Here is an 11,213-nt window from a genome sequence, read left to right as displayed (position 1 = left end):
AAAATGACAAAATACACATTAAAACCATCGTAGCATTATCATATAGAACATAGAATGATTGAAGAAAATGATTACAAGCTTGTAATTTAGTAAACAAGTTTAAGTATTCTTGTAAGCTGTGAGTAAATAGAGTATATAGTAGTGGCTGAAATGTGTACCAGATTTTTAAGATTTCCTTATCCAGTTATGATCCTATGTTTGGGTGTGATTCTGATAAAGACTTTATGAAGCATTATTATTTTTGCATTTTGGCAGTGTTTTAAGTTTTACTGATTACACTGTAGAAGCCCTATCCCTTTTTTTTGGTTTGGAACTATGAGTTGAGGTTAAGAGTTGAACTTTGAACAGCAGTTTGTTTTAAAGAAGAATAGAACCAAGGCAGGTGTTTGCTGTTGGAAACTGGCCTCGAAGATAATGTAACCCAACACTGTGGACAAGTCAGCAATGACACTGGCTATGCTCACTGCTGACAGCTGGTTAGATGTTGACTTAATCAGTCAAGTGGGGACTGCTGCTACTCAACCAACCACAGAGAATGTTACTTGGAAAGAAATAAAAGGGGAAGATTGGGAGACTGCTGGCGTGTTTTGCTTCCTCAATAGTTTTCTATTGAGTTGTTGTATGTTCTGAGAAAAGAACCTCAGTCTGTATGAATTGGGAGAGTGTTTCTGGAGGTCTGCTGAAGCTGTTGCATTAGTCGGTTAGGGTTAGAACTTCAAGCAAGATAAACAGTTCAACTTATCTGTTGTCCAAGGATTTCATGGAAGCCTTGTATCCATCATTTGAAACAGTTTATTGAATGGTGAAATTATAATTCTCTTATTTTCTCTTATAAGCTCTGTGTGCCTCTCTGTCTGTGTGAATGGGGGCTATGATCAAAAAGGATTGAACTTTAGATCATAGATGCTAATTAAAATACCAGTTCCTTATCTGTGTTCTGTTAAAGTAGCAATATTAATAACAAATTGTTAGTTTTTGTTGAAGTTATAAACTTGATATCCAAATCCGTTATTTGTAATTTCTGGTTTGGTATAACTGGACAATTTTGAGTGTCACTGAAAATTTTAATTTCACTGTGTTGTGAATCAAGTGACAGCAAGGCTGATTTGGCTTGACTTTTTATCCCTGTGACTTAACAATACTTCTGTTATTAGTGAAAAAAAACTTCGACAGTTATTGGTAAATAAATTAGCACTGAGAAAAGCTAGAACTTACAAAGACAAAGTCCTTGCAAAATTGTGTGCAAGTTTACCTGGAATGAACTATGTTATATTTACATTGCAGGAACCCTTTTAACATCTGGGATGAAATTCAAGTCAGTTTTTTTTTCCAGAGCAGGCATGGGGGAGTAAATGCAGCTTAATAAACAGTCTATTTAAAAGCAGCACCAAAAAAAAACACCACAAGAATGTGAAATATTTTCATATGTGATGCTTTGAAGGGAATCCACATAAGTTGGAAAAGCCCTTGGCAAACAGAACCTCTGTCACAAAATATAATTTACTGTGTTGTTTTTCAAAGAAATCACAAATGCTCTTCTGTGGATCATCAAATGATTAATCATGTTACACTATATATCACCAACAAAGGAGATTTTTTTATTTGCAATATTATTCAACTGAATCATTCAGAACAATGTAAAAGTTAAAAGCAGATAAAATGAGGCCAAATGGAGAACAGTATGCATATTTGTTCACCGCAAGAACACACGATGAAATCCGATATCTTAGGAGATCTTGTAAATTGTTCAAATGTGGCGCTTGTCTGTCTGTATAAAATGAGAAACATGAGAAATAAGAAGCAGATTTGGTTAGATAGTTTCAATTTGTCCCCAATGGAAATGTTTTAGACTATCTAAAATGTGCATCCTTCCATCAAATAAAATGTTGACGTTCCACATGTTGAAACAGATATTATTCAACATGTTTGGAATATCATTGGGACTAGTTTTTTTTCATTGCACATAAAACATTTAACATCCAACTTCTGAACAACTATACATTTCACAGAGTCTTTCACATTCCTTGGTAGAAATATCACTGGATTGGAGTCTCTTCCCAATGATGGCTTAATGTCACGGCAGTCTTAGCAGTTGACAATGTGGCAGTACCATTAACTGTGATGATGTCATTATTTCTTTGGACATGAAAGCAAACTGAAGATTATAGAACAAAACTGTAGAATGGTAAAGAGTAACATCACTTCTTAGCAAAATGGCTGAAAGAACAGTTGTGTTGTGTTCTGATGAATCCTTGAGGGAAAGGAGGAGAATGTAGATAGTGTGTATTTGAGGCCCCATTAGATGCTGATGCAGGCTGTCTGATGGGAGCTAGCAGAAGTGGTGAAGGCATCTTTCACCCTCATAAGAACAGATACAAAGTGTAAGTCGAGGTTCAATGATCGTGCTATGGTGTTTTTGAAAATTGATGTTCCAGAACCAGTGACAACACAGTTGCAACAGTGGATCTCTCTGACAATGTAGAACTTGTCCAGGTATATCTTACTATCACAAAAACAGGATTAATCCAATTTGAATAATTACCATCCCTTTAAACTCTTCTTTATCATCAGAAACGTAATGGAAAGTGTTGTCAACAGCGCAGTGAAGCAACATTGACACAGCAATAGTCTGCTCATTGATGTTTACAGCCACTCAGATCCTGACATCATGACAGTGTTAGTCCAAATATGGGCAAATGTGGGTTTTTGTAACTCTTAATGGACTAGCGGCAAACAAATACAAGACATACAGAACACTTGGCATGTCATGCTAGATCAGCAGCTCAAGGGGGTGGAGGTGAAAGTAAAAAACAGTTACCTGTTAATATTGAAACTGTATTCTTCTCTATCCCCTTGTGACCTTGTTATAGAAGGAATTTAGGTTGGTGCAGTTTTGAAAAGTTGGTGGATTTACCCCCCTCACCACCACCCATTTGTAATCGACATTTATTTCCTCTTCTCATCCTAAACTTAATGCAAACCATTTTGGCTAGTTCCTACTGCTTGTTTGTAGCAGCTGCACTTAGTCCCACAGGCCATAATGCTCCCCCAATATCAAAGTGATCCTTTTCAACTGTATTTCATTTCACAAGTAAATAATGGCACAATCTTAAACAACTTCATTGTTAATTATACTTTAATTATACTTTCTCTTAATTGGTAAATGGTTATGCCCAAAGTATCCAGACACTCTAATGCTTTTGTGCTTCAGTTTTGCTCCTAAAGAAAATAATTTTTTTAATGCATTGCGACATCTTTCAAATATCTCTGCATCTTAACCCCCAATACTAATAGGAAAGTTGTTTTCTGTGTCAGAATTGGAGGGGGCAGTGGAGAATTGAATTGTGCATGTGAAGCTTGGCACTCGATGATCCAAAATCTGTTGTCAAAACTCAGATACACCAATTAATATCGACTGCCATGATTCATATTTCCAAGTTGTGCAAAAGGCGCAGAGTATATTTACATGATGTGGTCTCTACTATATTTCAGGGGCAGTGGTTAAATAAACATTGGAGGTAATGAGAATGAATCATCCAGAAAAGGCTCTTCAGCTCATTGAGGCTGTACCATCAAAATTATACTGCTACCTACACCAGTCCCACTTTCCCACATTAACCTTGAATGTTATGACACTTCAAATGCTTTCCAAGTACGTTTTAAAGGTTGTGAGGGCTCCTGCCTCAACTACCCTCCCAGGCAGAGCATTCCAAACTCCCACCATCTGAGTGAAAAATGTTTTCCTCAAATCCCCTCTAAACGTCCTGCCCTTCACTTTAAAAATGTGAACAGTAGATGTAGAGAAAAAGCAGTGTTTGGATTCAATGATGGGTTCATTGCTGGGTGCAGTCAGGTAGAGGAGAAATTTGCTATTCCCAGAAATATGAGGATGAAACTTGCAGCTCTCATCAAGAAGGCACAGTTAACTGTGCAGCATAGGAATTGTACTCTGTCATAGATACAATGGAGGAAAGTGTTTAATGGTCTAACTGGCTAGGAAAAGTGAGTGCATTTCTTGGTTCAACCACATCCTGTGCTTTAAGTACTCTTCCCTTTCACTTTCTTCTTGCAAAGTGCACTTCATTTCATTATTCTTCACAGATACTTTCAGCAGCACTCAGCTTTCACTTTCTATGCACTGCGTCACTTCTCAATTTATCAATCCATCATTGACACTCATTGTAATCACTATGCAAAATAATACAAGTGTCTCATAGTCACAAAATGCATTGCATATACAGGAGTGATTATTTAACATCACCCACTATTTTCTTGCTCCTTGTTGGAAAATAAAGTGCAAAGTAACAAGGGAGAGGTACAAAATTGGAGATTTGAGGAAGGGTCACTAGCCGCGAAGCATTAACTCTGAATTTCACCCCACAGATACTGCCAAACCTGCTAGGCTTTACTAACAATTTTTGTTTTTCTCTTGATTTGCAGCATCTGCAGTTCTTTCAGTTTTTATTCAAAACTGGAGATTGCTTGCTAGAATTAATCGCTCGGTGTTAAGTGACACATTTGCATCTCTCTCAGTTGGAAATGGAGAGATAAGAAATGAGCAGTTATCTGATGACAGAATCATAAATATTTCTGACACACACATGTTGTCTGTATTTTATCAATGTCTGAGCTCAAAGATAATGTCCTGGTGTCAATATTAGATATCCTATAGGAGAATTGCTTTAACATTGGCAACCTTTGCCGATAAGAACAGAAGAGACAAGAACGGGGAATAGGAGGAGACCAAAACAGCCTGCTGAGCCTGCCCCAAGACCATTAGGACTGAACCAGCTCTTCAACTCTAGGTTCCTATCATCTCCCATATTGCTTGATTCCCTGAAACCAAAACCTTGCCTATCCCAGTCCTAAATTTACTCAATTATGGATTTTTCTCTAGTCTAGTGAATTCCAAAGATTCACACACTTTTGAGTTAAGAAATTTATCCTAATTGTTTACAATTTACATAGATTATTTAGAGTTGAGGACCAAGCGTCGTGTGCCACTTTACAGATGACACTAAGTTGACTGGTAGAGCAAAGTGTGCAGAGGAGACTGAATTTTTACAGATATATTTCATGAGTGGGCAAGAGTCTGACAGATGGAGTACAATGTTGATAAATATAAGGTCATCCATTTTGGTAGGAATAACAACAAAATGTACTAAAATTTAAATGTCAAAAAATTGCAGCATGTTGCTGTGCAGAGGGACCTGGGTGTCCTTCTGCATGGATGACAAAAAGTTGGTTTGCAGGTGTAGCAGGTAGTTAAGAAAATAAATGGAATATTGTCCTTCATTGTTAGAAGGATGGCGTTTAAAAATAGGGGAGTTATGCTACAGCTGTGGACAGTTTTAGTCTCCTTCCTTGAGAAAGGATATACTGGCACTGGATAGGGTGCAGAGGAGGTTCACTAGGTGGATTCCAGAATTGACAGAGTGGGCTTATAAGGAGAGATTGAGAAGACTAGTACTATACTCATTGGAATTTAGAAGAATGAGGGGGGCATTATAGACGGTATGGTGTGTGAAACTGAACTAGGGGGCATTGCCTCAAAGTAAAGGGAGAGCAGATTTGGGACTGAGTTGAGGAGGAACTTCTTCACCAAAGGGTTGTGAATCTGTGGAATTCCCTGCCCACTGAAGCAGTTGAGGCTACCTTGATGATTTTATTTTAGGCAAAGATAGATAGATTTATGAACAGTAAATTAATTAAGGGTTATGGTGAGTGGGTGGGTAAATGGAGCTGAGTCCATGAAAAGGTCAGCCATGATGTTATTGAATGGTGAAGAAGGATCGATGGGCCAGATGGCCTTCTCTTGCTCCCATTACTTATGTTTTTATTGTCATTCCCCTATCCTCAAGCTGTGCCCATGTGTCAGAGTCCCTAGGCATTGGAAACAACTTCTTGATGTCTACCCTGGCAACTTCCTCCAGAATCTAGAAGGTGACAAAGCAGAAATGAAAGGAAACCTAGGAATTTAAAGAATAGCTCATATATCATTTGGCAGGGGATGTGTTCAGATCCTGTTGATTCATGTCAGAGGTTTAAAAGTGTTGTGTTTCAATGAAAAATCCCAGTTACGAAATCAGTTGATAGAATTAAATAGACAAAGAGTCCGTATATTTCATGAGAGGACTGTGCCATTTTTCATTATCTTGGTAAAATTTCAATGCTTGATATTTCACTTGTTGTGGGGAGCCTCAATGTTCAGTAGCATGCTTCAGAAAATCGATGGTATCCCAACCAAACAATTAGTTAAGTTTATCATGTCATGGGACAGCTAACCCATTGGTAATTGTGTATCAAAAAGATATGATTTTCTAGCAATTAATTTTGAAATAGATTTAAAACAATACCTACTCATAAATATGGCGAAAACAAAGTTTACATAAACTTTTGACTCATCAATATCAATTTAAGTTTTAATCTGACTTTGACTTCAGTGTAATGCCAAATCACAATGACATTCCTAACACAATCAGAGTGCTACAAATATCTTTGAAGTGGGAGAAATATCTTTGAAAAACATTTTTACCATGAGAAAGTGGTGCAAGGACTCAAATTGCATGCAGACACAGTCCTTCTTGGCAATTACAGAGAAAGCAAGAAACGTGCATTAACTTGTCCATCCTCAGGTAAGATGGAAATATTCCTCTCCTTGGTCCCACGCAAAATCACCGCTGCTCATCCCTTTGCCTTTGTTATATTCTGTTTGCAAATAGCGACAGGATTAAGGGCTTTTTGGAGATGATTGTCTTTTCTGCCTCATCAAAGCTGCTTCCCAGAACTCCAAAATGCCCCAGGAGGTAGTGGCAAAGTTGCTGAAATGCCTGGCGATCTCTTCACCGTATATCTGTCGGTACAGTGAGTTTTGGTTTCCAATATTCGGGGTTCCTCTGCCCATTCATGATCCCTCACTGAAACTTCTGGTGTTGCAGCAACAACTCACCTTCAGCAAAGCTGGAGCTTTCTCCTCTTGGACTGCAGCAGCAATTCTAGCACGAATTCACCATCCCCAACTAATAACTGTCTCAGCTACTATAAGGTGACAGAAGTACCATCCTGCTGTCCCACTGTCCTGAAGAGAAGTCCTCCTCCAAAGATAAGACAATGGGATTCTGAAAAAGAGGATGCTGAGGATTAGATCAGATGTCACATGACACCGTGCTATTCTCCAACAGGTTCATTTGAAATCACAGGCTTTTGGAGTGTTGCCTGTTTGTCAGGTGAAGGAGCAGCACTCTGAAAGTTTGTGATTTCAAATAAACCTGTTGGAGCATAACCTGGTTTGGTGCGACTTCTGACTCTGTCCACCTCAAACACCGGCACTTCCATATCATACTGAGGATTGGCCTAATAAAGGACTTAAAATTCTGAATAGATTCAATATAGTAGAGGAAGAGAGAATTACTTTCGTGGAAGGGGGCTGTCCAAGCTATGTGTTATAAGCACAAAAGTGGCACTATTAGATTTATGTTCAATTGGCATTTCTTTCGTGAAATAATAGTTAGAATCTGAATCCAGGTGCAATTAGGTAAATAAGTAGGAGATCATGCTAATAGGGTTAGATAAAGCTGATGTGATCCCAAAGCCATGACCTCTACAATATGGGATATGGAAACACCACCTTCTACAAGTTGTCTCATTAAGCTATACTCAATCCTGACTTGGAAATATATTGTTTCTCCTGCTTCAGCATAAGGTGAAAATCCTGGAATACCTTTTCAACAGGACTGTCGAAGTATCTTCATCAGACCACTTGAGGCGATTCAGGAAGGCAGCTCACTACCACCTTCTGAAGGGCAAATAAGGATGAGCAATAAATACTGGCCTGGCCAGCCACACAACTGCCAAAGGATAAATTAATGAATTAAATTGTTTACAGAGAAGTGGTGGGCAGAGTAGACTTTTATCCCTGCTATAAATCCTATCTAATTGTCTATTGCTCTCCCACATCCCCCTCCAATTCCCTCCTCTTGATGTTTCTGTCTCCAGCTGTCCTGTAGAATGAAAATTAGGAAAAGGAGCCGAGAGGATGCACGTTTATGAAATGATGTAACAAAATACCTCAGTCAACCAACAGGGAAAAAAAACAAGAAATTAAAAAAAGTAATGTTGCTCGAAGGACAAGCCAAAATTACATCCACAGCAGAAACAGTTATCTGCTCTCATAAGACAAAACTAATAGAGAGCAATTTCCGATACTTAACTGAAGCACTCACTGTGTTCGAAGATTCAGCTGCTTAGTTCATCATAGTGTCATAGTGAGTTACAGAGTTACAGAACGTTCACAGTCCAGAATGAGGCCCTTTGGCCCATCATGTCCATGCTGGTCATCAAATATCCATCTATCGTAATTCCCTTTTTCCGCATGTGACCTGCAGCCTTGCATGCTATTGCATTTCAAGTGCTCATCTGAATAGTTCTTAAATGTCTGAGGGTTCCCGCCTGTACCATTCTATCAGGGAATGATTTCCAGACATCCACAACCCTCTGGATGAAAAATCGTTCCCTTAAAATTTTTTCTAAATCACCTGCTCCTTAAATTAAAACTGCGCCTCCTGGTTATAGACCACCCTACTAAAGGGAAATGTTTTTCATTATTTACCTTATCTGTGCCCTTCAGAACTTTGTACACTTCATTCAGATCCCCCTTAAACTCTCTGCTCTGAGGAAAACAACCCCAGCCTACTTAGCATCTCTTCATAGCTGAATCATTCCAGGCCAGTAATATCCTGGTGAATCTCTTCTACATACACTATGTCGTGCAATCACATCCTTCTTTAACTCTGGAAACCAGAACCGCACACAATATTCCAGCTATGGTCTAACATTATACACAATTCCATCAAGACCTCTTTATCACACATAATTTCTTCACCACCGTTTCTATCTATCCTGATGCCTTCAAAGATCAATGAACATGCACATTGGGGTTCTTCTAATACTCTGTACTTCCTAGGGTCTTATCGTTCAATATGTCCTGCCAAAATGCATCATCCCAGACTTTTCAGGATTAAAAATTCCATTTGCCACTGTTCAGCTGATCTAACCTTCTATATTCTCTTCTTTATTCTGTTATAGACGAAGGTTTTCCTCCTCTCTATTTACAACACCACAAATTTTCATATCATTTGTGAACTCACTGGTCATATCTCCTACATTCATGTCACAAACCATCAAGGGGCCCATCCATCAAACCCTATAGAGTGTGACTGGACTCAAGCTTTCAGTCACAAAAACATCCTTCCACCGTCACCCTCCACTCCCTGTCACTAAGCCAATTTTGAAGCCAATTTGCCAAATGGCCTGGATCCCATGGGTTCTTAGCATCTTAAACAGTATGCCAAGACATTGTTAAACCCTAATTGAAGTCCAAGTAGACTACCCTTATCTACTCATATAGTCAATACCTCAAAAAAATTAAATCAAATGTTTTACACATAATCTCCCTCTGATAAAGACATGCTGACTCCCTGATTAATCCTTGATTACTGGTTACACTGGGCCGATAAACAATGTACAGGGGTCACCACTTTATAAACTCCGACTTACAAATGGTCATACTTATGAATGAGATCCCTTACAGTGGTTTAATTTTAAAGATCTGACAGATAGTCATTTCCTGTACTTAAAAACCACATTTTACATTAACCTGCATTGTGTTCTGGAACCTATTCGCAACCTGGAGACGACCTATAATTTATTAGAACTTAGACCTTTGTACAGCCATTAATAGAAGCTTCAATATGTATTTGTTACATTTCAAACTGAACTGGAATGTGGCAAATTTAATCTCACTGTTCTAGTCCATTCATATTGTTCCAACAGCAATGTTCCAAGAGCAACATCTTCTTACCCAAATAGGACATAATGGAAAATGGTTGCTGCAGAACCATGAAGCTTTTCTTTCTATTATCCTGCAACTTAAAATGTAACTGTTTTAAATAAAATCTACAAGAAAGCCAGATTTAAATTATAAACTTTCAATCCCAAATCCATAGCTCTTAAATGTCATCTGAACTGGCTGAACAAGATATTCAATTCACTGTCAGCAATTCCCACATTCCATTGGAGAATAATACAAATCTATATCCCTACAGCATCAAATAGATGGTCATAAGTGTTCCAGCTCTCTGCAAAAACAATTTCAGTAATTTCACCTTTGAACTCATTCTGTGTTCCTGCAAATCTAACCTTCAGCTGCTTATCCAATTACCTTTTGAAAGCCCAATTTAATCTGTTCCCATCACATTTTCAGGCAAAGTACTCTCGATCTTAACTGCTCATTGTATGAAAAAGTCTTTCCTCACATTCCGTTTGGTTGTTGTGTCATTCACTGTTGATTAGTGTCCTTTGTTTCTCAGTCCCTCCACCAATGGCAACAGTTTTGCAGGATCTACTTGGTCTAGATTCCTCCTTTGCATTTGAAAACCTCTACCAGGCACACAGGTGGGATGCTTTCGTTCCCCAGGACAAGCAGTGGACAACACCTGGCTTTACGACCTTCATCCCAGGTTGTCACCTGGGTCAAAGCAGTCTCAGCCATCTCGAGGAATGCACAGCAATGTAGAAAGAAAATCAATGACTTTCTCTGCACTGTCGGTGTAAGTGCAACCATCTCCTCTACAGTACTTCAAATCGTCTTTATTTCTGTTCCTGTACCCATCTCCCACTGAAGCTTATGCTTATCACTCTCACTGTTGCTTACAATATCTTCCCTTACTTGCTGTCCACGTGGCAATCGCCAACAATGCTAACCCTGAATGTGCTTCCTGCTCATTTCTTCAAGATGCCTCCCCACCTGCACCTAAATTAACTCTCAGCCACCCCTTTGTCTATTCCTTATTAACTGCCTCCCTTGCATTCTGGGAGGGAACAGATCCCAATGGGGCAGGAAGAGTCAAGAGCTGAAAATGTGTTGCTGGAAAAGCGCAGCAGGTCAGGCAGCATCCAGGGAACAGGAGAATCGATGTTTCGGGCATAAGCCCTTCTTCCTGAAGAAGGGCTTATGCCCGAAACGTCGATTCTCCTGTTCCCTGGATGCTGCCTGACCTGCTGCGCTTTTCCAGCAACACATTTTCAGCTCTGATCTCCAGCATCTGCAGCCCTCACTTTCTCCGCAGGAAGAGTCAAGACAGACAGTGGGCTTTCTGGCATTCAGTTCCTCACTGCTTATGAAGAAAGGACACTGACCACCCCAAACAGCTGAC

Source organism: Chiloscyllium plagiosum, chromosome 1 (genome assembly GCF_004010195.1).
Source record: "Chiloscyllium plagiosum isolate BGI_BamShark_2017 chromosome 1, ASM401019v2, whole genome shotgun sequence".
Classification (NCBI taxonomy): domain Eukaryota; kingdom Metazoa; phylum Chordata; class Chondrichthyes; order Orectolobiformes; family Hemiscylliidae; genus Chiloscyllium; species Chiloscyllium plagiosum.
Note: the sequence above shows the minus strand (reverse complement) of the source record.